The 27,442-nt window shown below is 42.8% G+C and overlaps 1 protein-coding gene across 9 annotated transcripts in view; it reads left to right on the plus strand.

Moving 5' to 3' along the window:
- ndst3 (N-deacetylase/N-sulfotransferase (heparan glucosaminyl) 3) overlaps positions 1–27,442 on the plus strand; it is a 417,173-nt gene that overhangs the window by 189,687 nt on the left and 200,044 nt on the right. The window lies entirely within an intron of this gene.

Genomic DNA, 27,442 nt, shown 5'->3' on the forward strand with positions numbered 1-27,442 from the left:
CACGAGAGATAGGAGCATAAATAGGCTATTCAGCCCATCAAGTCTGTCCCTCCCCCTCCCTCATTTAATCATGAGCTGATCCATTTCCCCCACTCAGCTCCACTGCCTGGTCTTCTCCCCATAACCTTTGATGCCCTGGCATCAAGAACCTAGCAATCACTGCCTTAAATACAGCCAATGTCTTGACCTCCACAACCTCCTGTGGCAAAAATTCCACGGATTTACAACCCTCTAGCTAAAGAAATTCCTCCGCATCTCTGTTCTAGGCGAGCACCCTTCAATCCTGAAGTTGTGCCCTCTTGTCCTAGACCCTCCCACCATGGGAAACAACCTTTCTGTATCTTCTCTGTACATGCCTTGGAAAGTAACCTTCTTTGTTTAAGTTACTAACTGTCTTCCAATCACTTATCGATACCAACGTTTTTGCACCAGATCCTCATAGATGTAGTTGGGAAGCAGTAAGCTTACCAATAAGAACAAATGAAGTAAAGATGGAGTAGGCCATTCATTGTTTGCCCGCTCTGCTATTCAGCAAGATTATGGGTTATCTTTAATGATAATAATTTTATTATCCAATGGATTCTTCAAGGTACATATGCAACAAATTTTTTTATTTGATCAGCTGAACAGGTTCTTTGATATAAAAAAACTGCCAAAGAAATATTGAGAAATACAACTACAATACTCTAATGTACACAATTAAACAGATGCAATAAATACAAAACAAGACAGAAAATAAATATTCATAAATACACTCGTGCAAAAAAAAGTGACCGAGAAATAGCACAAGAATGGTCTTGTGTGACAACGGGAGGTCCAATAGCCTGATTGCTGCTGGAAAGAACAGATTTTAAACCTTGAGGTGCAGGTCTTCAGGCTTCTGTACCTTCTGCTCGAAGGTGGCAGTAAAAGAGGTTGTGACCAGGGTGATGGGGTCTTTTATCATGTTGGCTGTCTTCTTGAGGCAGTATCATGCCATCAGTGGATGGGAGATCAGAGCCTGTGATGGACCTGGCTATGTTGGTTACCTTCTGGCGCCTTCTGTGTTCCCTGAATTCCCAACTCGGGCTATAATGCAATCAGTCAGTATACTTTCCACCCTGCCCCTTTAGATGTTTGATGGAGTATTTAATTACTGTACATGCAAATCTCCTCAGATTTTTTCGAATTTAGAGGCATCGATTACCTCAAATGGTCTTTTGAAATATCGGCTCCCAAGATCATCAAGGTTCTAACTCTCTCCACTTCCATCTCATCAATGCAGACAGGTCCCTCGGCCTCTCCTTCCCAAAGTCAACAATAACCTCCTTGGTCTTGGCGACGTTCAGAGCAACATTGTGGTTCTGTCATCCCCCAATCAGATTCTCAATCTTCATCCTGTATTCTGACTCATTACTACCAGTTATTTGGCTAACAAATATTGGCACGATCAGTGAATTTGTCAATCCATTTAGAACTGAATTTAGTAATGCAATCAAAAGTTTACAAGGAATGGGGTTGGGGTCTAAGCACACAACCTTCAGGGTCTCATATTGATGGTCCACATGGCGAAGGTGATGTTTCGCAGCAGAATCAGAACCAAAATCTTTTTAAAGAGAGTGGTGGGTGCCTGGAACGGTAGGGACATTTAAGGGACTATTGGAGAGGCATATGGATATAAGAAAAAATGGAGTGTTATGGACTGTGAGTGAGGGAGGGATTGGATTGATTGTGCAGTTGGTTTATATAGTTCAGCACAACATTGTGGGCCAAAACATTGGTACTGTGCTGCATTATTCTATGTTACAGAATCAGAATTTATTGCATTGAACATCACAAAGTTCATCATTTTGTGGCTGCATGACGAGTGCAGAATTATGATAAATTACATTCTTAAAAATAAATAAATGAATAGATAGATAAATTGGTGCAGAAGAAAAGAAAGTGAGGTGGGGTCTGTGGATCATTGTCCATTTAGAAATCTGATGGCAGGGAGGAAGAAGCTGTTTCTGTCCCATTGGTGTGTTTAGGAAAGTATCAGGGGTTCACAGAGAGATGAGACTGGACACGTGTTGCAATCAAAGGAAACTTTATTGAACACAAGGAAGACAAACAGAGGAAGAAGTCAAACAATATTTAATTACTCTATATAGACATTTACATCAGACCTAGATTGGAGTCTGATACCAGTGGCCGCTTATCTTCTACACAGTCTGAGACAAAAACTATTAACAGTGTAAGCAGGAATGTTGTGCTCTCCACTCTCGCCACAATGGAACCATTGATTTTTGCAATGGAGTATGGTCATAAAGTCCCCAATCATCTCCTTTGACTTGTCCACAATGAAACTCAGGTTGTTTTTTTTTCACACCATTTGCCGAGGCTGCCAACCTCCTCAGTCTGTAAGCCGACTCATCATGTTTGCTGATGAGGCTACCTCCTGTTATATCATCTGCAAATGACGGAACTGAATCTGACAGTGTGGTCATGTGTCAGTTGCATGAACAGGAAGGTACTGAGCACATAGCCCTGAGGTGCGCCAGCACTCAGCGTGATGGGACTTGAGATGGTGCTGTCCACTCAGACTGGTTGTGGCCTTTTAGTCATGAAGTCCAGAATCCAGTTGCAGAGAGAGATGTTGAGTCTAAGTAAGGACACTTTATCCACCAGCTTTTGGGGGGTATGATTGTCTAGAACACCAAGTTAAAGCTAATAAATAGCACCCTGGTGTAGTCATGAAGTCCAGAATCCAGTTGCAGAGAGAGATGTTGAGTCTAAGTAAGGACACTTTATCCACCAGCTTTTGGGGGGTATGATTGTCTAGAACACCAAGCTAAAGCTAATAAATAACACCCTGGTGTATGAGGCATTGCTTTCTTGGTGGTTCAGGTTGGAATGGAGGGTCAAGGCTAATGCATCATCTTTGGACTTGTTTGGACAGTAGGCAAATTAGAATAGGTCCAATGTTGCTGGAAGATGTGGCGTGATGAGTTCCATTACCAGTCGCTTAAAGATCTTTGTGATCATGGAGGTAAGCATTACCATCACTCTCTGCCTTGAATCCTGCAGGGACAGTTTACTGTTGTACTGAGATGGTGAAGATATTTGTTAAACCTCCATCACCTAAGCTATAGTCACCGAACAACAGTGTGGCATGGCTGTTTCAATGATCTTGGTGATCTAATGCAAAGTAGAGAGCCAGTCATTGAACTGCTGTGATTATAGATGACTTGAGGTGTGTCCAGGTCCTTCCTGAATTGAGAGTTGTTTCACTTCATAACAGGAAAGATGTACATAGAAGTGATGGAGAGGGTGCAGAGGAGATTTACCAGGATGTTGCCTGGATTGGAAAAGATGTCTTATGAGGCAAGGTTAACAGAATTTTTCTTTTTGGAGTCAAGAAGGATGAGAGATTATAAGAAGCATAGATAAGAATGACAGTCATCACCTTTTACTCAGGGCAGGAGCAGCAAACATGAGAGGACATTTGCACAATGTGAAGGGAGGGAAGTTTAATGGAGACATTAGGGGCACGTTTCTTTACACAGAAAATTGTGGGTGCCTAGAATGCATTGCTAGGGGTGGTGGTAGAATATTAGGGGCATTCAAGCGACTCTTAGACAGGTACATAGATGAAAGAAAAGTCATGGGTTATGAGGTAAGGAGAGTTTCATTTTTTTTGCGGGTACTTCTTCTTTGGCTTGGCTTCGCGGACGAAGATTTATGGAGGGGGTAAATGTCCACGCCAGCTGCAGGCTCGTTTGTGGCTGACAAGTCCGATGCGGGACAGGCAGACACGGTTGCAGCGGTTGCAGGGGAAAATTGGTTGGTTGGGGTTGGGTGTTGGGTTTTTCCTCCTTTGTCTTTTGTCAGTGAGGTGGGCTCTGTGGTCTTCTTCAAAGGAGGTTGCTGCCCGCCGAACTGTGAGGCGCCAAGATGCACGGTTTGAGGCGATATCAGCCCACTGGCGGTGGTCAATGTGGCAGGCACCAAGAGATTTCTTTAGGCAGTCCTTGTACCTCTTCTTTGGTGCACCTCTGTCATGGTGGCCAGTGGAGAGCTCGCCATATAGCATGATCTTGGGAAGGCGATGGTCCTCCATTCTGGAGACGTGACCCATGTTAGGTCTGCTTTGTTCATGAATGAGTGAGTCAAACACCAGACTGATTCGAAATCAAGGTTCTTTGTTCTTTATTGCCGGATTGTAACACTTGCAACTAACAGTGTTAGTTGGAGAAGGCGCATTCTGCTGTTATCAGAAAATGGTGTTTTTTATATACCTTAGGATACGTACTTAGTAAATTATCATACCATGACATTGTCCAATGAATAAACTGTTGCTGTCCCTCTCTGCTAGACTCCTGCACATCAATTTGTCATCCCCACTCTTATCTTGAGAGTACAAGGTCACAACTGCATCTTGTTACGGCCCAGCACTGGGAGACTCCCTCTACATTCCCAGCTCATGATGTTTTTACCTAACACCCACCCAGCGCAGCTGGATCTTCAGCAACGTGGACTCAATGCTGTCGGCCTCTGCTATCTCGAGTACTTCGACGTTTGGGATGAAGGCACTCCAATGAATGTTGAGGATGGAGCAGAGACAACGCTGGTGGAAGCGTTCTAGGAGCCGTAGGTGATGCCGGTAGAGGACCCATGATTCGGAGCCGAACAGGAGTGTGGGTATGACAACGGCTCTGTATACACTTATCTTTGTGAGGTTTTTCAGTTGGTTGTTTTTCCAGACTCTTTTGTGTAGTCTTCCAAAGGCGCTATTTGCCTTGGTGAGTCTGTTGTCTATCTCGTTGTCGATCCTTGCATCTGATGAAATGGTGTAGCGGAGATAGGTAAACTGGTTTACTTTTTTGAGTTTTGTGTGTCCAATGGAGATGTTGGGGGGCTGGTAGTCTTGGTGGGGAGCTGGCTGATGGAGGACCTCAGTTTTCTTCAGGCTGACTTCCAGGCCAAACATTTTGGTAGTTTCCGCAAAACAGGACGTCAAGCGCTGAAAAGCTAGCTCTGAATGGGCAACTAAAGCGGCATCGTCTGCAAAGAGTAGTTCACGGACAAGTTTCTCTTGTGTCTTGGTGTGAGCTTGCAGGCGCCTCAGATTGAAGAGACTGCCATCCGTGCAGTACCGGATGTAAACAGCATCTTCATGGCTTGTTTCAGCATTATGCTGAAGAAGATTGAATATAGAGTTGGTGCGAGAACGCAGCATTGCTTCATGCCATTGTTAATGGAGAAGGGTTCAGAGAGCTCATTGCTCTATCTAACCCGACCTTGTTGGTTTTCGTGCAGTTGGATAACCATGTTGAGGAACTTTGGGGGGCATCCGAGGCACTCTAGTATTTGCCAAAGCCCTTTCCTGCTCACGGTGTCGGAGGCTTTGGTGAGGTCAACAAAGGTGATGTAGAGTCCTTTGTTTTGTTCTCTGCACTTTTCTTGGAGCTGTCTGAGGGCAAAGACCATGTCAGTAGTTCCTCCGTTTGCGCGAAAGCCGCACTGTGATTCTGGGAGAATATTCTTGGCGACACTAGGTATTATTCTATTTAGGAGAATCCTAGCGAAGATTTTGCCTGCAATGGAGAGCAGTGTGATTCCCCTGTAGTTTGAGCAGTCTGATTTCTCGCCTTTGTTTTTGTACAGGGTGATGATGATGGCATCACGAAGGTCCTGAGGCAGTTTTCCTTGGTCCCAACAAAGCTTGAAAAACTCATGCAGTTTGGCATGCAGAGTTTTGCCGCCACCCTTCCAGACCTCTGGGGGGATTCCATCCATACCTGCTGCTTTGCCACTTTTCAGTTGTTCAATTGCCTTATATGTCTCATCCTGGGTGAGGACCTCATCCAGCTCTCCAGATTCCCTCGAGTTCCCACCCAGTCCTTGAATTTTTCCCTCAATTGCAGCCATTGCATCAGCTGTAGCTGCAGTGTTGCATTGCAGAGCTTCACTGTATTTGCTGATCTGCATGTAATGGGACGATTAAAGAAATTCTAGTGAAGAAATATCGGGACTCAAGCTGCTTCCCTTTAATGGGAGAATTGTGAATAAAAATGTCTGCAGTGTTGCACTAGAATACAATTTTTTGGCTTTGCAATCTGCACAAAGATTAAAGTACAATTTCAAGTTTCTTGTCTCATATATGGAGGTATGTTAATGAAATTTGTTTTGCAAGCAACCAGCTCATCGGCCACCACCTAGTATAGCAATTAAAATCACAGTACGGAATATAGTGTTACAGACAGTAATCACTCAGATCGGTACAAAGGTAACATTATTTTACCGGTGTGAGATTTTTTCAGGAGTCTGGTAACAGCAGGAAAGAAACCGCCCTTGAATCTTTTCACCTAGATTAAAGGAAGAAGCAACTAAAAAAGTGGTGTGAGAAAATGGAAGGAAAATAAATCCACATTCCAGACAGAATAATTCTGGCAACGATTGAGATGCTCAGTACTTGTTTCATGGCTTGTTTCTGTGCAGTAAGCTCTTATTTAATTCTCTGTAATGAATGTTAAAGGGCAGCATCTTGCCAAGTTGATTGTAATTTGATGATACCTACTTGTTATTTTGCCAGCTCTGTAATTACTGCCTGAACACTAAGGTTGCTGTGTGCAATTGCAGATGGGCTTGTTCTGTGACAACCTTCCAACTAAAATAAATTACAACTTGATCGTTCTTTTTGTCCATTGCCAGGTTGACCCTAGAAATACCCTTCGACATCATCTGGCGTCTTTGACACTTTTTATTTCTTTTGCAGCTTATTACTTTTTTATTTAGACATACAGCACAGTAACAGGGGATTTTGACCCACGAGCCCGAACCGCCCAACTTACACCCAATTAACCTACAACCCTGATGCATTTCGAATGGTGAGAGGAAACCAGAGCCCACGGGGAAAATCCATGCAGACATGGGGAGAACGTACCAGCTCCTCACAGATAGCACAGGATTCGGACCCTGGTCCCAATCGCTGGTACTAACCATGCCATCCAAAAATTATCTTTCTCCAATGCATTAAATATTAATTGATCAATAACATTGTGCCTTTTGCTCACACAAAACAGACATTTCAAATGAGGGCTTATTCTTGTGTGCCAAGACCTTGAGGGTTTTACAAAGTTTTCTCCAATGGTTGGCTTGATATTTTATGATAAGCATGTTTAATAATAAGTGGCCAGCTATTTCCATGACTTTTCTTGGAGATTGGTACCAGGAATATCATTGCCCACTTTCAGCTTTTTATACCTGTTTTTCTGGTGAGGTATTAATCTCCCACCATATTCATGGCAGGAAGCATGCAGCATTCCTGCAGGAAATTTGTCAAGGAAGCAATTTAATGCTTCCTACAATCAGTCATTAACACATCAAAACATCAGAAATAGGGGCAGGAGTCAGCCATTTACTAAGATCATGGCTACCTGCCATAACCCATATTTCTCCTACAATACAAACATCTTCCTAAATTCTATTTATCTTAAATTTATCTATTGAGCCAGCCTTTAGTACTTCCTTGGGCAGAAAATTCCACTCTCTGGGAAATATTGTTCATTCTCATCTCTGTCCTCAATCTACTCCCCTGAATCTTGAGACTATGTCCTTACCTACCAGTGGAAACAACTTTCCTGCCTCTTTCTTATCTTTCCCTTTCATAATTGTAAATGTTTCTATACGATCCCCTCTCATTCTTCTGAATTGCAGCGAGTACAGTCCCAAGAGACTCATAGGCTAACCCCTTCATCTCAGGAATCAACCTGGTGAACCTTCTCTGTACCGCCCCCAAGTAACACATGGTTTGAAAGTGAAGTGTAAGTAATGTTAACTAACTATCCAGGAATTCAAGGTCAAATTGGCTTCATTTGCTGAGTTTTCTTTTCATTAAAATGAAATCATCTCCAATGTGAATACAGAAACCTTTAACTCATGCACTTTACTTGGGATTAATTCTTCCAGTATTACATCTCCACAATGTGAATGGTGGAGGGGGCAGTTTAGAGGAGGTGTCAGGAGTAAGTTTTATACACAGACAGCATTGGGTGCCTGGAATTCCATTCCAGGGGTGATGGTACAATAGGGACATTTAAAAGGCTCACAGATCGACACATGGATGAAAGGAAAATACAGGGTTATGGATGGGAGGTGTATGTTGAGTGTGTTTATGCAGGTTGGCACAACATCATGGGCCAAAGGGCCTGTACTACACTGTGATGTTGATGTTCTATTAACTTTTTAACTCTGTTGTGGCTGAAAATGTATGGTTTGTGGACCCTTTTGTGAATTTTGGAAGTATACAGTACCTCATTCACTAATTGTTAATTTTCTGATTTCCAGTACATGTACCCCATGAATAAAGTTGCTCACCTTGATATGAAGTTGGAAAGTTAACCCTTATATGACACCTTGTCCCACTAGCACCTGGGAATAGTTTCACTACTGACCCATTTCTGCATTGTCAAAGGTCATGCTGCTTGGTACCACTGATATGAGCATGACTCTTTCCAACATCGCTGTATTTTCCTTCATTCCTTGAGTATCCATTGTTGATGCAGGTTTTCTCTAAAATGCATGAAGAGAGCCGAGCTGGTGGGTGTGACCGGACAAATTTATTAAGAGTCACTAAAAGAGACGTTTAACTCATTTCATCTAATGGTCTAAGAGCTGGCTATGAAATCTTGAAAATTATCGGATGTATTTTTTTCTTGTGAATGGTGTTGAAGCAAAATTCTATCGTGCGGAGTTTTTCAAGTGATAGAAGTGAATGGATGGATGTAAAATCTCATGCAGTCATAAATTGATTACAGCAACCAATTCTGTGATGTTCATCTCATCACACGAAGCTCCACAACCATGAGAAGTCAGTTCATATATCACAAATGCCTCTGATTTTGACAATATATTTGATCAATATTTGTTCTGTCAAATCATATTTCATCTGTTTGCAGTGAGTGTGTGAGGAGAGTGAGAGATTTTACACAGTTCTGTCACGGTATTGCATTGGGGGTCATTGTTCATCTCCAGATCAGATGGCCATAGAGTTTGAATTTCAAATTATTAGCTTTATGATTAATTTGCTGAATCTTAAATCAGCTCTTTGAGAAAAAAAAAACAGCAGAACTGTGCAACATATGCTAAGATGTACCATAGGAATTAAACATCTTATTAATGCAGAAGACCAGGTTCTGAGAAATCGCCGGCACATAATTAGAAGCCCCAGATGGATTTTTGTTCCTTTTCTGTTGGTTTTTGAAAATATGTTGCTTAAAAATCTTCATGTATGAATTTTAATATAACCAGTGATTTTTGAAGAGCGAAGATCTGTTTTCTTTGTTCTAGATTTTTTTCATTGCTGTCATGCTGTCCATTATTCCAATTATATTACAATGGGAGCCAACATCTAAATATTCATGAAATGTCCTACGAACAAAGGCCATATCTATATAATAAGCTTCGCAAAATCCATTAAGTCAAATAAAGCTCGCTGTGACCAACAACTCTGGATGCAGCTGCCTCCACCATCCATTCATACTGGCGTAAATGTGGAATGTGAGCACATGTGACGTGATTTCAGGATTTAAATATTGGTGCTGATGGAGCTGTTGTAACAGCAGTTCTGCCACTTGTGCACTCCCGGGGAGAATGGGGAGAGGGGGCACAGGGCTCCTCCGTAGGGTCCAATTGCTGACAGCTCCGTACAGGCTTTAACTATTCTGTTAAAGGAGTCCATGTCTTTACCTAAGATGGTGGCACCTGTGCTGGGCTGTGACATTGAGAGGCTGCAGACTCTAGGGGAGCAGCAGATCAGTGCAGGGTACCAGGAGCAGGGAGATATACCCACCCCCCCCGACTTTGAGAAGCATAGGAGACGAACACACAGGCAGTGAATAGACAGCAGACCAGCGAGGGTTTCAGCGGCTGAGGGATGCACACAGCCTGCGGGCTGCTGGCGACTGGCTCATGGGAACCAGGTATCACAGCCAGGATTCAAGATCTTGCTGGGGGCAAGAAGAGCTCCTGAAGGGCTTTGGGAGCTTAAGGTTTGTTGATCATGCCAGAGGTTTGGATCTGTAGCTTAGGTTGCCAACAGATAGATCAGCAGTCTGTGCGGCTGCAGAGGCTGCGAGAGCACTGGAGGCAAATCCACAGACACTCAGTGACTCTGAAGGGACTGTCTTTGCTTCTACTGTAAGGGGCACTGAGCAATATTAATGGTGACTCTGTCTGCTTCATGGCTGACTAAATGAAATGGTATGTAATATTACATTTTCTGATTTATCACATGACAATAAAAGAATCTTAAAATCTTATTTAAAGTGATGAATCTGTCCCTACCCTCTGTTGCTGCACCCCAAATATTGACCAGCGGTGTTCCCGGTTGTGCACTGATGCAATGACCATGCACGTGTTGTTTTAGTTCAAGGTTTTCATTACAGTACAACTCTGATTATCCAAAAGGGTCAGGACTGGGCTTATTTCAGATAAACGATATTTTCAGAGAACTGGTCTTTTTTTAAAAACATCCCAGTAGCAACAACAAAACATTTGTAACAGTGTTGAAACAATAACAAACCACAAGGGAAGGCCTTTTAAGCATGAAATAATGTTTAATTCTCACCAAAAAACAACCTAAACAAAATAAGATAAATCCAACACCAAAAACTCGAAATTCTACTCAAAGGTTTCTCCAAAAATGTTTCAACCTTTGATGTCAGTTCAGCTCTGAAAAAAATTACGGATAACTGAGGATTTTGGATTGTTTTGGATATCTTCATTCATCTGAAAAATGTCGGAGGCAAAATGACATCATTTTGGATTCAAAATTTTTCAGATAAATAAGCATTTCTGATTTTTCTGAAATCCTCAACTATTCCAAAAAAAATTTCACAGCCGAACAGGCGTCATTTCCGAGTCCAAAATATTTCGGACAACTGAGGATTTCAAATAATCTCGTTTTGGATAATCAGAGTTATTCTGTATTTCTCAGGAACATAATAATTTTGATTTTTTTAAAAATTTAACTTGATTACTTACTTTATTGTAATGTCTCTGCATGTCAGACACACACACACAAAAAAAAGTTTTTTGCCAGCCACCAAGGGCATTATAGGGCAAGACTTCCTCACCTCATGACCTGCAGCCCTTTCATTGACTGAACCTCCATGCTGCTTGTAGAAGGACCATAAAGTAGGTGCTGGGTATGCAAACAGATAAGGATAGATGTACAGGACAACAGATTTGGCCTGGCATGATTTCACAACATGATCACCTCAACTGACAAGTTTTATTTCAGTAGACATTATCATTTCCCCCAAAACTGATCAGCAAACTCCAAAACTTGGGACTCAACACCAAGTAATTGGATCCCGGATTTTCTCACCTCCAGACACAAATCAGTGAGAATTGGTAAGAAAAACTTCACCACAATCCCCATCTGTACTGGTGCAGTACAGGGCTGTGTTCTTACCCCCCCTCCTGCTCGCTTTACACCTATGACTGTGTGGCTCAGTACGACAATAACACCATCTACAAATTTGCTGAAGATTCCACGGTAGTGGGTTGTATAATAAGGGGTGATGAGTCAGCAAACTTGATTGAATGGTGCACCAACAGCAACCTTGTCAACAAAACCAAGAAGCCGATTGATTTCCAATCAATGGAAATCCAGTGATTGTTGGGGGATCGAAGGTGGAGAGAGAGAGAGCATTTTAAATTCTTGGGAGTCACTATCTCAGTGGACCTTTCCTAGATCCAATACACTAATGTGAAGAAAATAAGTCAGCACCTCCACTTTGTCAGGAGTTTGCGGAGGTTTGGTGTGACATCAGAAACATTGGGATACTTCTACAGATGTGTTGTGGAAAGTGTGCTGATGGGCAACCTCATAGCTTGGTGTTGGAGCACCAAAACACCTGAGTAGAAATCATGCTGTGGCTGGCACAGTTGGCGTAGTGGTTAGCGCAACTCCTTTACAGCACCGATGACAGGGATCAGCGTTTGAATCCCACACTGTCTGTAAGGAGTTTGTACATTCTCAGTGCCTGCATGGGATTGCCCTGGGAGCTCCGGTTTCCTCCCAGCGTTCAAAATGTATCAGGAATGTAGGTTAATTGGGTGGCACAGACTTGGGGGCAAAAACGGCCTTTTACCGTCCTGAATGCCTAAATTTAAAATTTAATTTAAATTTCTTCTTTTTTTTCTTTTCTTTGGCTTGGCTTCGCGGACGAAGATTTATGGAGGGGGTAAAAAGTCCACGTCAGCTGCAGGCTCGTTTGTGGCTGACCAGTCCGATGCGGGACAGGCAGACACGATTGCAGCGGTTGCAAGGGAAAATTGGTTGGTTGGGGTTGGGTGTTGGGTTTTTCCTCCTTTGCCTTTTGTCAGTGAGGTGGGCTCTGCGGTCTTCTTCAAAGGAGGCTGCTGCCCGCCAAACTGTGAGGCGCCAAGATGCACGGTTTGAGGTGTTATCAGCCCACTGGCGGTGGTCAATGTGGCAGGCACCAAGAGATTTCTTTAGGCAGTCCTTGTACCTTTTCTTTGGTGCACCTCTGTCACGGTGGCCAGTGGAGAGCTCGCCATATAATACGATCTTGGGAAGGCGATGGTCCTCCATTCTGGAGACGTGACCCATCCAGCGCAGCTGGATCTTCAGCAGCGTGGACTCGATGCTGTCGACCTCTGCCATCTCGAGTACCTTGACGTTAGGGGTGTGAGCGCTCCAATGGATGTTGAGGATGGAGCGGAGACAACGCTGGTGGAAGCGTTCTAGGAGCCGTAGGTGGTGCCGGTAGAGGACCCATGATTCGGAGCCGAACAGGAGTGTGGGTATGACAACGGCTCTGTATACGCTTATCTTTGTGAGGTTTTTCAGTTGGTTGTTTTTCCAGACTCTTTTGTGTAGTCTTCCAAAGGCGCTATTTGCCTTGGCGAGTCTGTTGTCTATCTCATTGTCGATCCTTGCATCTGATGAAATGGTGCAGCCGAGATAGGTAAACTGGTTGACCGTTTTGAGTTTTGTGTGCCCGATGGAGATGTGGGGGGGCTGGTAGTCATGGTGGGGAGCTGGCTGATGGAGGACCTCAGTTTTCTTCAGGCTGACTTCCAGGCCAAACATTTTGGCAGTTTCCGCAAAGCAGGACGTCAAGCGCTGAAGAGCTGGCTCTGAATGGGCAACTAAAGCGGCATCATCTGCAAAGAGTAGTTCACGGACAAGTTTCTCTTGTGTCTTGGTGTGAGCTTGCAGGCGCCTCAGATTGAAGAGACTGCCATCCGTGCGGTACCGGATGTAAACAGCGTCTTCATTGTTGGGGTCTTTCATGGCTTGGTTCAGCAAACTACAGGGGAATCACGTTGCTCTCCATTGCAGGCAAAATCTTCGCTAGGATTCTACTAAATAGAATAATACCTAGTGTCGCTGAGAATATTCTCCCAGAATCACAGTGCGGCTTTCGCGCTAACAGAGGAACCACTGACATGGTCTTTGCCCTCAGACAGCTCCAAGAAAAGTGTAGAGAACAAAACAAAGGACTCTACATCACCTTTGTTGACCTCACCAAAGCCTTCGACACCGTGAGCAGGAAAGGGCTTTGGCAAATACTAGAGCGCATCGGATGTCCCCCAAAGTTCCTCAACATGATTATCCAACTGCACGAAAACCAACAAGGTCGGGTCAGATACAGCAATGAGCTCTCTGAACCCTTCTCCATTAACAATGGCGTGAAGCAAGGCTGTGTTCTCGCACCAACCCTCTTTTCAATCTTCTTCAGCATGAATTTAAATTTACAGCCCTGCAAAATGTAGTGAACACAGCTCAGTACATCACGAACAAAACTCTCCCCACCATCAAGAAAATTTTCAATGGATCACTGCTGTCAGAGAGCAGCAGCAATTCACAAGGATCCACACCAGCCAGTACATGCTCTGTTCTCACGGCTCCCATCAGGGAAGTTGTGTAGATGCCACAAGACTTGCCACCAGGTTCTGGAACAGCTGCTACCCCTCCACCATCAGACTCCTCCATGACAAACTCAATCAGAGACTCACTTAAGGACTCTTGTTTTACACAATCTTTATTGCTGATTTTACACAGTTAATTTGTTTACATTTCTTTTTATGTTTACAGTTTTCTGTCTGTATACATATATATATATATATATATATATATCTTGAGTACAGGTTTTTTTGCACTACAGGTAAGTAGAAATTCTGCCTGGCTCGCAGGGAAAGGAATCTCATTGTATGTGATGTCATGTGTGTACTCTGACAATAAATCTGAACTTTGAACTTTACATCTAGCAAAGCATCATTGCTACAAATTACATCAAGAGGCAGGAGCAAAAATCATCTCTCTCAAACATCTTCTCTCAAATACAAAGTAAACCAACCAAAATAGTCTTTGGATCCCAGGAGGGACAAAGAGAAACAAAAATTGGGGACATAGCTTAAACAGTCCATTTAATGTTATTTGATAAAGAAATCTCAATAAAGAGGTTAATCTTGAAGACAAAATATATATTTGTTCTGCACTGTTTCAAAAGTAACATTAAATGATTTTCCTTGGGAGACCGACAGGAGAATTTTTTTGGCTGTGAGCAAAGCTCCAATATGGTCTGTTGTCTCCCAAGTGCTGGTCAAGGATACCTCCGAAGTGGGAGGGTCGAGCAGACATTGTACACATTGGTACCAATGATATCATTAGAAAAATGGAAAATGCTAACGATACAGCGTTGTAACCGGCCCTTCCGGCCTGTGTAACCCTGGCAACTCTATTACACCCAATGAATGTACCAATCCCATCTGTTTTGGAGGGAGGGAGGACCTGGAGAAAACCCATGTAACTCCTTACAGTCAGTAATAAATTCTAAGCTGTGTTGCTGGTGCTGTATTGCCTGCTATGCTAACCCCGTTGCCCAAAAAGAGATGAGGTTCTGCCAAATGGATTTTGGGAGTTCAGAAGATGGTGAAAAAAAGAACCTCAAGGGTTGCAATCTTTGACTTGCTCCTAGTACCACATCCTTCTGAGAGGAGGAATAGAAGATTGGGCAGAAAATGGATGGTTGAGAAACTGGTGCAGGAGGAGGGTGCACAGGCCCCCAGGGTCTGGGGTAGAGGTGGTAGGAAGTGTCAATGGAATCAGTAGATTTGACAGTGGTTGGGTGAAGGCTTGAGCAGCACTTACAACTCAGTACCTTCTTGTGATATTAGACAGAGTAGTCCCGACATGAAGATGTAATATATCTGGAAAGGAGACTTTCTACAGTGCATCTTAAGAGATATTGGGACATACCAAATTTCTTTAGGCTCCCGAGGAAGTCGAGGCATTGGTGCAATCTTTTGGCTGACAAATTGTTTAAGATATTTGCACTAGAGAACGCAAAATGTACGATCTCCTTCTCAGTACCATTGACATAGATTAGGGTGTGTGCTCCCTCCACCCCAGCTCTGTGGTTGGTGGACATTGAGGGAGAGGTTGTTGTCCTGACACCATGCCTCCAATTTCTCTTTCTCCTTCCTGTACTCCCTCTTTTGATTTTTCAAGGTCTATCCAACAGCATTGGCGTCAACTGCAAACTTGACATCTGAAGACCCAGGCTGATACAAGATCTTATAGGTGGAGTGCTCTGTTCTATCATTTTTGATTTTACCCCACTGCTTATTGTTAAACATAAAAGCAACTGCATGTTGGTCGGTCAGCAGGGTAAATCATTTGCCAGCCAGGTACACCGCCTCAACGAGTGCAGGACTTCAGGGCCATGGAGGGTACGGGAGGAAAAAGACCACTGGTCTGCCTGCTTGGTTAAGGGTGGCAGCTAGGGCAAAGTTGGAGGCATCGCTCTCCACCTGGAACAGGATGGATTCGTCCACGGCATGCATCTTGGCCTTGGTGATGTCTCCTTTGATGTGGGTGAAGACCGACAGGGATAAGGAGGTGGCTTTTACCAGGGGCCGGCCCTTGTCAGCATAATTAGGGACCCACTGGGGTTAGTATGAGAAGAAGTCCAGGCACCTCTTCAGGGCCTTTTGGCTGTGAGGGAGTGAGAACTCCACCAGGAGGCGCATGCGGTCGAAATCAGGACCGATGACGCCATGTTCCACGACAAAGCCAAGGATGGCCAGGCATGATGTGTGGAACACACGTTTGTTTTTATTATAAGTGAGGTTGAGTACCTTGGCTATTTGGAGGAATTTTTCTAAGTTTGCATTGTGGTCCTGCAAGATGTGGCCGCAGATGATGACATTGCCCCAATAGGGGAACATAGCTTTGAGCCCGTGCTGGTCCACCATACGATCCATTTCTCTCTGAAAGATGGAGACACCATTGGTTACTCCAAGGGGATCCATAGGAAGTGGAAGGTTGCATCTTGGGAATGCTGCTGCATATTGGGAGATTCAAAATGGATGACTCCGCATAAGTTCTGGCATGTGTATGTTCTGCCCTTCGCGCTGTTTGCTTAGTTAATAAATCTAGTTGTTTTAAAAAGAACCCAATTTTCTTTATTGTATTAAAAGAAACATCACACTAACCATGACCAACACCATCTGTCCTCTACTAAATCATCATATAACCACCTATGCCCTAAGCATTGTTATTGTCAGAAAAAAAGGGCTAGCAGGATGTGAGAATAGCTAAGTCTGCGTCTGGTGCAAATTCCTGGACAAAGCACAGGCTCATTTTCTCCAAATTCAAACCCCACATCTATGCTATGAGGTGACACCCAAGGCATAAAATCTGTGAAATGACTCAGTGTAAACGAACTCAGGGAGGTAATCTAGACCGCAGTCCAGATGATGCATAGCAGGTATCCTCAACCCTTATTCGGCTGTGGCCCCTCCCCTGCAAGGACTCTGCTCAAAGTTTATGGCACCCCTTCCCTTTTAAACTGTCAAGTTTAGTGGGTTTCTTGTGTACCTCTATCCGTCTGACTACATGAAAAATATTTCTGTTATGTGTGGCTGTAGGGACCCTTGTTGAGTGTGACTGATATACAGGCTGATTGGGGCTATTATTCAGAGACACCGTGTACAGAACTGCATGGAAGCAAACAGGCTGGTTTGATGAAAATCATGACAGAACCAAGTGGATGCTTGACAAAAAAAAAGGCACACACACATTTCTGCTAGAGTGATCATATATCCACCTTTGAAAAGGATACTTTTGTAAAAATGTGCAAAGCAAGTCTGAAAGATACAGGATGTGTGGCTTGGTTAACAAGGCAGGTGGAATACAGAGCTAGGAAGATACAAAAATCACCACTGCTCCAAAATCTACACGCAAATGATGGTTCACCTTCCCAAACTGCAGGTGGACTGACACTCATCACAAATAGAGAGATGAGGAAGAATATTTCAATTTTGTTCTAAATAAGCCATCTCCAATTAGTGATGCAGTAATAGATTGAATGCCACAACTTGCAACAAACCTTGCTCTTGCTGAATCCCCAGATCTGGCAGAAGTGAAAAAGTCAGCGTCAAAATTATCAGTGAGCCATCTAAATGGTGATTCTTTCTTAAACTTTGTAAAATCCGCATTATTCATTGGCATTGCTTCACTTTTATTTGCATTGATCTTGTACCCCGATACTTCTCCATGTTCCTTCAATTTCTTATGTAATTCTTTTATTGATATTTCTGGTTCTGTTAAGTATACTATGACATTATCTGCAAATAGACTGATTTTATATTCCTTCTCTTTTATTTTTATCCCTCTTATTTTATTTTCTGTTCTTATCAGTTCTGCCAGTGGTTCTATAGCTAACGCGAACAGTGAGGGAGATAGTGGACATCCCTGCCTAGTTGATCTGCTTAATTTAAATTGGCTTGATATATATCCATTTACTGTCACCTTCGCCAATGGTCCCTTATATAATGCTTTAATCCAATTAATATATTTCTCTGGTAGGTTGAACCTCTGTTGTACTTTGAATAAATAATTCCATTCTACTCTGTCAAAGGCTTTCTCTGCATCTAAGGCAACGGCCATTGGTGGCGTCTTGTTTCCTTGTACTGCATGGATTAAGTTACTGAACTTACAGATATTGTCCATTGTTCTTCTTTTCTTAATAAATCCAGTTTGATCTCGTTTTACTATTTTTGGTACACAGTCGGCCAATCTGTTTGCTAATACTTTAGCTATTATCTTATAATCTGTGTTAAGTAGAGATATTGGTCTATATGATGCTGGTGTTAGTGGATCTTTCCCTGTCTTTGGTGTTACTGTAATTATTGCTGTTTTGTATGAATCTGGCATGTTTTGTGTTTCTTCAGTCTGGTTCATTACTTCCAGGAGAGGAGGAATTAATAAGTCTTTAAATGTTTTACAGAATTCTATTGGGAGTCCATCCTCTCCCGGCGTTTTATTGTTCGGTAGTTTTTTTAATATATCCTGTACTTCCTCTATTTCAAATGATTTTATTAATTTATTTTGCTCCTCTTCTTGCAATTTCGGTAGTTCAGTTCGATACCTAGGTATACAACTAGATAATAATCTAGACCAGGGGTGTCAAATTCAAATTCACGGAGGGCCAAAATTAAAAACTTGGACTAAGTCGAGGGCCGAACTAAATATTTATTGAAAATTTTCAACAACATCTGCATGTTTTCTCTTCTTTCAACATATGTAATGTTAAACTTTAGGATATAACTTTAGGAGGATAATGTTACAGGTCAGGAGTAAGTAGCTCAAGTTCACCCTTTGCTTGACCTGAGCAAAACATATTTGGTCCCTGTGGAGATGTAGTCAGCATTCACAGGCTGTGTCCATTTTGGCCTGCATCAGGACTCAGCATTTCCTGCTCACTCCTCAGGCTCTAGGCCTCTATTCACCCTCGACCCACCATCCCTCCACCTGACCAGTCCTTTACCCAACCTCTACTCACCCCTCACTCCACTCGCTCTGCCTCTACCCACCCCGTCCTATACACGCCCCTCTACTGCCTCTCCCCTCAACCTGTTCCTCCCTCTACCCATCTCTCACCCTCTAATCACCCCTTCCCTACTCGCCCTTCCCCTCCCCTTTTACCTCTTCCCTATCCACCCCTCCTTCTACTCATCCCTCCCTCTAACTGCCCCTCGCACCACCATAACTTTCCCTGCCCATTACTCCTCACCTACACCCTCTGCCCACCTCTGCTTACCCACCCACTCAGGCCCAGCGCGCTGCCGATCAGCCTTTGCGGAACAGCGGGGGCCGTGCGCAGCCTGCCATGTCCGTCGCGCCGACAGGAAATCACAGGCGCTCGCCAATCCGCCGCACCGCTCGACAGGTGGGAGAAGTGACTGGTTGTGCGGGTAGCCTTCCAACTGGCTTGCCGGCTGATGACATCGACAGACTTCTCGTGTTACAATTTTGTTTTCCCCGTTCTCAAAGTTTGCACGGTCAACCTGCAACACTCTTGCTCCCTCCGCGTCCCGTGGATCTGATGCCCGGGTGTTGTTAGGATTCCCAGCAGAAGGTTTGTGGAACTTTACCATTCTGGATTCCTTTTTGAGAATATTCTGGCCATCTTTTAAGGGGGGTGGTTTTAGGGGGGAGGGGATAGTTAGGGGGTGGGGAAGGATGTGCAATGAAGGGGGAGGATGGTGGGGGTGACATTACCAAAAAACAGCATCGGCTCTCGCTGCAGGGCGGGCCACCTCTAATACATTTTTTAAAAGATCTTGCGGGTCAAATATATTTGACATGTGTGATCTAGACTATCTTTACAAACTAAATTATCAGCCATTAATGAAGAAATTAGAAGATGACTTAGAACATTGGAAAGACTTACCACTAACATTGAATATCTTCCCAAGGATACAATACCTATTTCAATCGTTACCAATTCACCTAACAGAGAAATTCTTCAAGGAGCTAAAAAAAATAATAAGGTAATTCTTATGGAAAGTGGGGGGGGGGGGGGGGAACCGAGGATAGCGCTAGATAAATTAACAGAATGGTACAAACAAGAGGGCTTACAGCTACCAAACTTTAAAAATTATTATAGAGCAGCACAATTAAGATACCTATCAGATTTTTATCAAACAAGGGAAAAACCTGATTGGACCAGATTAGAGCTAGATAAAATAGGGGAGAAGGTACCTGAAAATATATTATATAAGTGGGATGAAAAGCTGGTGCAACATAGGAATTCACTAGTACTGCACCATCTGCTCAACATTTGGAAGAAGATTCACGTGGAAAGTAATAAAACAAATTATTAACTACCAAAATTAATATTGATGCAAAATCAACTAATCCCTTTCACAATAGATAATCTTTCCTTTAGAGAATGGGAGAGAAAAGGGATCAAAAGAATAGAAAATTGTACTTTGGGAAATAAATTATTATCTTTTGAACAAATGAAAGACAAATATGGTATAACTCACGGTACAATGTTTGCATACCACCAACTGAAAACCTACTTGAAGGACAAATTGGGAAGCAGACTGAGGTTGCCAGAAGGAAGCAATTTTGAATATGTGATTACAGACACAATGATAATTAAAAGATTTATAACAAACATGTACATCAAACTGCAAGAGAAAGATAACAATGAAACAAGCTGTAAACCCAAACAAAAATGGGAACAGGATCTAAACATAACGATAAAAAATGAAACATGGGAAAAGCTATGCTCCGGAACTATGAATAATACAATAAACACGAGGTTACGCATGATACAATATAATTGGTTACACAGGCTATACACCACGCCCCAAAAGTTAAATAAATGGGACCCAACAGTATCAGACAGATGTTTTAGGTGTAAGAAGGAAACGGGAACAATAATACATGCAATTTGGGCATGTGAGAAAGTGGAAAAGTTTTGGGAAGATCTAAACCAGGTATTAAATATAATCACAAAAAGCAACATATAAAAAAAATCCAGAGATCTTTCTTCTAAGTAATATAAGAAGTAAAGAACTTGGACTCGATTTGGATGGAGCACAAAAAAGATTTATTATGATAGCCTTAGCTGTAGCAAAATGTATTATGTCAACCTGGAAATTAGAAGATAGCCTGAGAATACAGCAATGGTACATAGAAATGAATAAATGTATTGCATTGGAAAAAAAAACATATAATTTAAGAAATAACATCACAGTATTTGAACAAATTTGGGAACCGTACATGGAACACAACAGAGAAGTCCTACCGTGGACCTCCAACGCCTAAAATGACAGAAGGAGAAGAAGACGAAATGAACTGACCCAGTATGTAAGAGTAGAAGACACAAATTTCTTGTTTATTTTTATTGTGTGATGACATTTTTTTAATGGGTTTAATGTATCATATAGGTTGAACATTGAGTGGGTGGGGAGGGGGGGGTGAAGGAGGGAGGGGGGAAAAAGGGGAGAAAATGACACGGTGCATATTCAAGAGGGAAATGTTTGTGTGTATTTTGGTTAGTATGGTTCATAGAGTGAAAAAAAAATTTTTTTTTAATTATCAGTGAGCTGAGTCCTAGCAGGGGTCACAGCTGAAAAGTTCCAGTTGCAGTGTTGTACCTAAAGGTTGTTGATTGAGAAACTGACCGAGCTACTTCAGGGAATATGGAACAAGGAAAAAGAACCCCAGGACTTTAAAGATGCCTCTATTACAAGTGGAAGGGAAACTGTCAATTCTGCAATAATTACAGAAGAACCTCTTTACTCTCAATTGCTAATAACATTCTTACTGAAGTCCTGATAAACAAACTAATCACTCGTATTTAAGGAGGCCTACTTCAAGAAAGCCAAAGGGCAAGGAACCTTTGCCAAGAACAAAACTTATTCCTCATCCAAAGCTTCAAACGCAGTTTGTCATGAGTTAGTCACAATCGTCAACAATTCACGCGGAAAAAAATGTTTGGTCAGGTCACACTTGGAACACTGGACAATTCTGGTCCTGCTGTAATAGGAAGGGTGTGGGGCTTTGACTAGGGGATAGAATAAGCTTAGCAGGAATTTGCCTGTCTTGGAGGTTATTAGTTAGGGGGAGAGGTTAGTGAAACTTGGGTTGATTTCCCTGGAGTGTTGGAGGCGGAAAACACACCAGATAGCGATTCATTGAGAGGCATTGTTAGAGTAGCAGCCAGAGTTATTTTCCCAAGGCAATAGCATCACATGCTGGTGGATGTTTAAGGTGGGGTGGGGGGGAGCGATAGGTGTAGTTCAAAGGAGATATGTGGGGAAGATTGTTATACAGATGGTGGTAAATGGCTGGAATGCAGTGCCAGGAGTGGTGGTGCAGGCAGGTAATGCTGAGTCAACAGCAAAGAGGAAGTCCCTTCATGTGGTTTCTTGTTCTTTGATTTTGGCTGTGAATGTCAAGTTTGAAAGATCATCATCAGTGCAAAATGTCAGCTTGAGTTTATCTTCCACATCAGGGTAGTTTTCAGGGGGTGAAACACGGAAGTCTGCAGATGCTGTGATTGTAATGAAAGCACAGAAATGCTGGAGGGCCTCAGCTGATCTCAGAGTGTTGTCAGTGATGTATCTTTACCTCCTATGGATGCTGCGAGACCTGCTGAGTTGCTCCAGCATTTCTGTTTTCACAAGTTAGTTATCGGGCAGCTTTGCAGAAAACAATATACTGAAAAGAGTGGGGCGGGGGGAACATATAGCCTTGGGGACCAGAACAGGGACCATGGACCCTCCACCAACCATGATTCTGGCTATCAAACCATCATGGAGTTAAACAAGGAAAGTAACACAGTGCCGCACAGATACAGGTCCTTTGGCACATGCAACGATGCCAAACAAGATTTCCAAATCAAACTAAATCTTAATTGATTGATAGGTCCCTACACCCACTTCATGCATCTATCTAGAAACCTCTTAAATGGTGCTTCCACTACAACTCCTGGTAGCCCATTCCACACTGACCTCTCACGGAGTGGAATATTTGACCCACACATCTCCCTTGAACTTTCCCCACTCACCTTAAATGCAAGTCCTCGAGTATAGCCATTCCCAACCTTTCTTTGGCCCCGGCCCCCTCAAGGATTCTGCTCAAAGCTTATGGGTTCCATGCCCTGTGAAACAGTCATGTTTTGGTTTCTTCTGTACTTATCTCCTATAGACTACATAAGAAACATATTTACATCACACAAGATTAAAAGAAAACATGACTTTAACTGAAATGTGCTGTACCCTCTTCTGTACCCTTTCTAAAGTCCCCACATCCTTCCTGTAGCGGGGGAGCCAAGCATTCACACAGCATTTCAAGTTCAGCTAAATCAACATTTTCAAAAGCTTCAATAATAAGGTCCTCCTTATTAATGTTAAGCTCAACAAAACCCAGCACAACATAAACCTTCTTTACCATCCAGTCTACCTGCATGACCACCTTCCCAAGTCAAGTCGCGAACTCGACGATGTGATTAGAGCTGTATCTTGCTGCACTGTCATCGGTCAGCAGGGTAAACAACAGTGGGCTGAGCAGACAGCCCTGGGGTCCCTCGTGCCCAGTGTGATGGTGATGGACAAGCTGTTTCCAATCCGGACTGAGGTCTTCCAGTCAGGAAGTCAAGGATCCAGTAACAGAGGAAGGTATTTAGGCCCAACAGGTTCAGTTTCCTAATCAGGTGCTGCGGTATGATTTTGTTGAATGCTGAGCTGAAGTCTATGAACAGCATTCAAATATATGAGTCTTTATTTTCCAAGTGGGTGAGGGCTAGGTGAAGCGTGGTGTCATCTGTAGATTGGTTGGGACCTTAAGCAAACTGCAAGGGGTCCAATAAGGGGGCAGCTGAGCCTTGATGTGCTCCATGACGAGCCTCTCGAAGCACTTCATGACGGTGGACGTGAGAGCGACAGGAGAGTTTCTTCAGCACAGGGATGATTGTGGCTACCTTGAAGCACTTTAGTACCACAGAGCTGCTCAGGGAGATGTTGAAGATGTCTGTGAGAACATCAGCTAGCTTGTCTGAACATCCTCTGAGCACCCTGCCAGTGATGTTATTTGGTCCCGCAGCCTTACGAGGGTTGACTTCGAGCAGCAACCTTCTCACTTCAGCCCCCGTGATACGCAGTGCCTGTTCCTAATGAAAAGGTGTGGACTTCCTTGCCTCCACGTCATTTTTTGCCTCGAAGTACGCGTAGAAGTCATTCAAAGCATCCCGGAGGGAGGCATCCCCGACACAGGCAGCTGGTGGGGCATTGTGGGTGGTGATGGCACAGATGCCCTCCCACATATGCTGTGTGTCGTGTCACCACTATCCCGGAAGTGCCTCTGAATCCTCCGGGCAAGAGACCTCTTTGGCTTCTTGATGGCCTTGGATAGCTTGGCTCTTGCATTGGTCAAGACTGCCTTGCTGCCCACTCTGAAGGCCGAGTCGCAGTTCCTCAGAGCAACTCAAAAGTCATTCAAGGCTTCTGGTTGGGGCGAGTAGTGATGGTCTTGGGCACGGTGACATCATCGTTGCACTTGCTAATATAGGTGATCACTGGTGCTGTGTGCTCCTCTAACTTGATGCGATCCCCATCCATTGCTGCCTCCTTAAACATGTTCCAGTCAGTACTCTCGAAGTAGTCCTGAAGGGCAGAGATGACTCCTGCCGACCATGTCTTTACCTGCTTTGAGGCTGGTCTGGAGCGTCTGACGAGCAGTCTTTATACTGGCATCGGCAATGCAGAGATGTAGTCTGAGTAGCCGGGATGAGGGCAGAGCTCTGTGGATTGGGATGTTCGTGTACACAAGGAGCTATGAACCTGTACCCACATTCCATTGCACATCAATACTTTTTAAGAACCTTTCCATTCACTAAATACCTTCTCCTTACAAAGTGCAGCACATCATTCTTGTCTAATCCCAGAGAGCAGTGAATTTGTAGAATTATTTGGCAAGGGAAGCAGTAGAGGCTGCCTCATTAAATATATTTAAGACACAGTGCAATAGATTTTTGCATAGTAGAGGAAATATGGGTTATTGAGAACATTTAGGTTGGATGTCCACACCCAGATCAGCTGTGATTTCAGTAGATGGTAGAGCATACTCAACAGACCAGATGGGGAAACTCCTCTTATGTTCTTCTGTTCAAGATTATCCCAGACGTTGCAAGGGAAGCACGATTGGCATAGCGGATAGCACAATGCCTTTACAGCACCAGTGATTGGGACCAGGGTTGGAATCCTGCGCTGTCTGTAAAGAGATCATCCATTCTCCCCCTGAGTGCATGGGTTTTATTGGGGGGGGGATCCAGTTTCCTCCCACCATTCAAAACAAACCAATGTATAGGTTAATTGGGTGGCATGGACTCATGGGCTGAAATGGCCTGTTACCGTGCTGTATGTCTAAATTTAAATTATTCAATTAAATATTTCATTCTGTTGTTTCTTATCAGATGACAGAAAGATTACACTGGACAATGAAGACTTTTCTTCCTGAACATTTTTGGGTATATTTTATGTATTTTGGTCTTCTGATCATGAAAATCCCCTTAAGATTTTCTTTTTTTTACTTTATTTATTCATTCAAAAAAATAATAATATATGACATATACAGCAATTAAACAGGAACATGAACATTTTTTTATATATATAAAAAAAGAAAAAAAAGAAAAGAAGAAAGAGGAAACCCCCCCCCTTCAGCCAACTCTCATCTGTTTAGACATAACCTGTTTTTGCAATTTCCTTTCATATTTCAAGTCTACTTCAAGCATCCAAAACCATGTCAATGAAAATTATTTTTTTCTGTATGAGCACTTGGACATCTTCCCTGCTGATCTTGGTGCAGTCAGTGACGAACATGGTGAAAGGAAACATTTTTAAATCAGTTGAAGTAACGCAATGTGTCCGCATCATTTTGTGATTAAGCGTGCTAAATTCAATAAAACTCAATTTAATGTTTCACTAACTTCCTACATAATACAGAAAATCTGAAATTATCTTTGTGTTCTGCTTGAAGTTGTCTAACATAATCCCCAATTGTTTTTCAGGAAGCAAACCTTTTTTTTAAAAAAAATATTGTCCAGTGTTGTGGAAGAGCATTTTGACCAAGCAAAAAAGTCCAAAAAGGTCCTAAAATTGGTTACATATAGTCTTTTTTTAATATATACCACATATTTCGGCATATGTCAACCCCTTTTTTCAGCATTTTATGGTCTATCCAGCGTATAAGTCAACCCAATGTTCTGGCTGCCTGAAGTGCCATGTTGACCGGCATATGCGTCAACCCCATAGATCACGTGGATTGATCTGCTGGGCATTGGCTGCAGATGATTGCTATCATGGAGGTTCCGTCGACATAACACAGCACGTGATGAAAATATGAAGTGAGCTTTAAGTTGAAAGTGATAGAAATGGCCAAGAAAACCAAAACTTCACTGCTGCAAGAAAATTTGATGTGGATGAGAAGCTGGTAAGAGATAGGAAGAAGAAAGAAGAGACTTTAAGAAACAGACCAAAAAGGGAATGTTCTTTGAGAAAAGGAATCACTTGTTGGCCAGAGTTTGAAAAACACGTGAACAGAGGCAAATTGCTACATAGTCACCTGAAATAAAATAAGAACATTTGCACTGCAGTGGGCCAAGTCGCACCCAGACCACAGTGATAATTTTGAGGCTACACTCGGCTGGTGCAATCATTTCATGAACAGGTATTACACCAAAAAATAGAAATTGGACAGAAACTACCAAAAGATCTTGATCATAAAGTTGTAAGTTTTCACCAGTTTATTATAAACCAGTTTGCATTGGCAAATATCGGAAACATGGACAAAACCCCCATGAATTTCAACATGATAAGCAAAAGAACAATGGAGTGGAAAGGTGTTAAAACTGTGCAAACCCAAAGTACAGGCCACGAAAGACCATGGTGTACCATGGCCGATGGGACAAATTTAAGATCCATTGTAATTTCAAACCCAAAATTAAACCAAAAATGAAATTTCTTGCAGATACTTTTGTGCATTTTCAGGAAAAAGGATGGATGGATTAAAAATGGTGTAAAACTATGGATAGACAATGTGTGGAACAGGCAGCCAGGTGGTTTACGCAAAGAATGGAGTTTGCTGGTCTGAGATATGTTTCGTAGCCACTTAGCTGAGAACACTATAAGTAGGTTAGCACTACATAATACTTAAATGGCAGTTATCCCGGGTGGTTTGACGTCTATATTGCAACCTCTTGATGTCTGCTTGAACAAGCTTTTCAAAGACCACATCACAAGGAATGGAATACATGGATATCAAGTGCAGAAAAGTCAATTACAAAAGGCGGGGCAATGCATGCTGCATCACTTGATACGCTGTGTAACTTTGTGCTCAACCATGGAACAGAGTTAAAGTAGAATCTGTGATAAAAAAAAAATGCAGTATCTCTTGTGCAATTGATGGCATGAAAGATGATTTATTGTGGGACACAGACAATGAAGATGAAACTGTCTCATCAGGTACAGACTGGGACCCATATGATGACGGTTTAAACAGTGAGAGTATGGATGTGTTTGCTGCATCTTTGCGTCAGACAATTACAGTAAGAGTGATTTTGAAGGGTTCGAATTGTGGTGT

Source organism: Narcine bancroftii, chromosome 3 (assembly GCF_036971445.1).
Source record: "Narcine bancroftii isolate sNarBan1 chromosome 3, sNarBan1.hap1, whole genome shotgun sequence".
Taxonomy (NCBI): Eukaryota; Metazoa; Chordata; class Chondrichthyes; order Torpediniformes; family Narcinidae; genus Narcine; species Narcine bancroftii.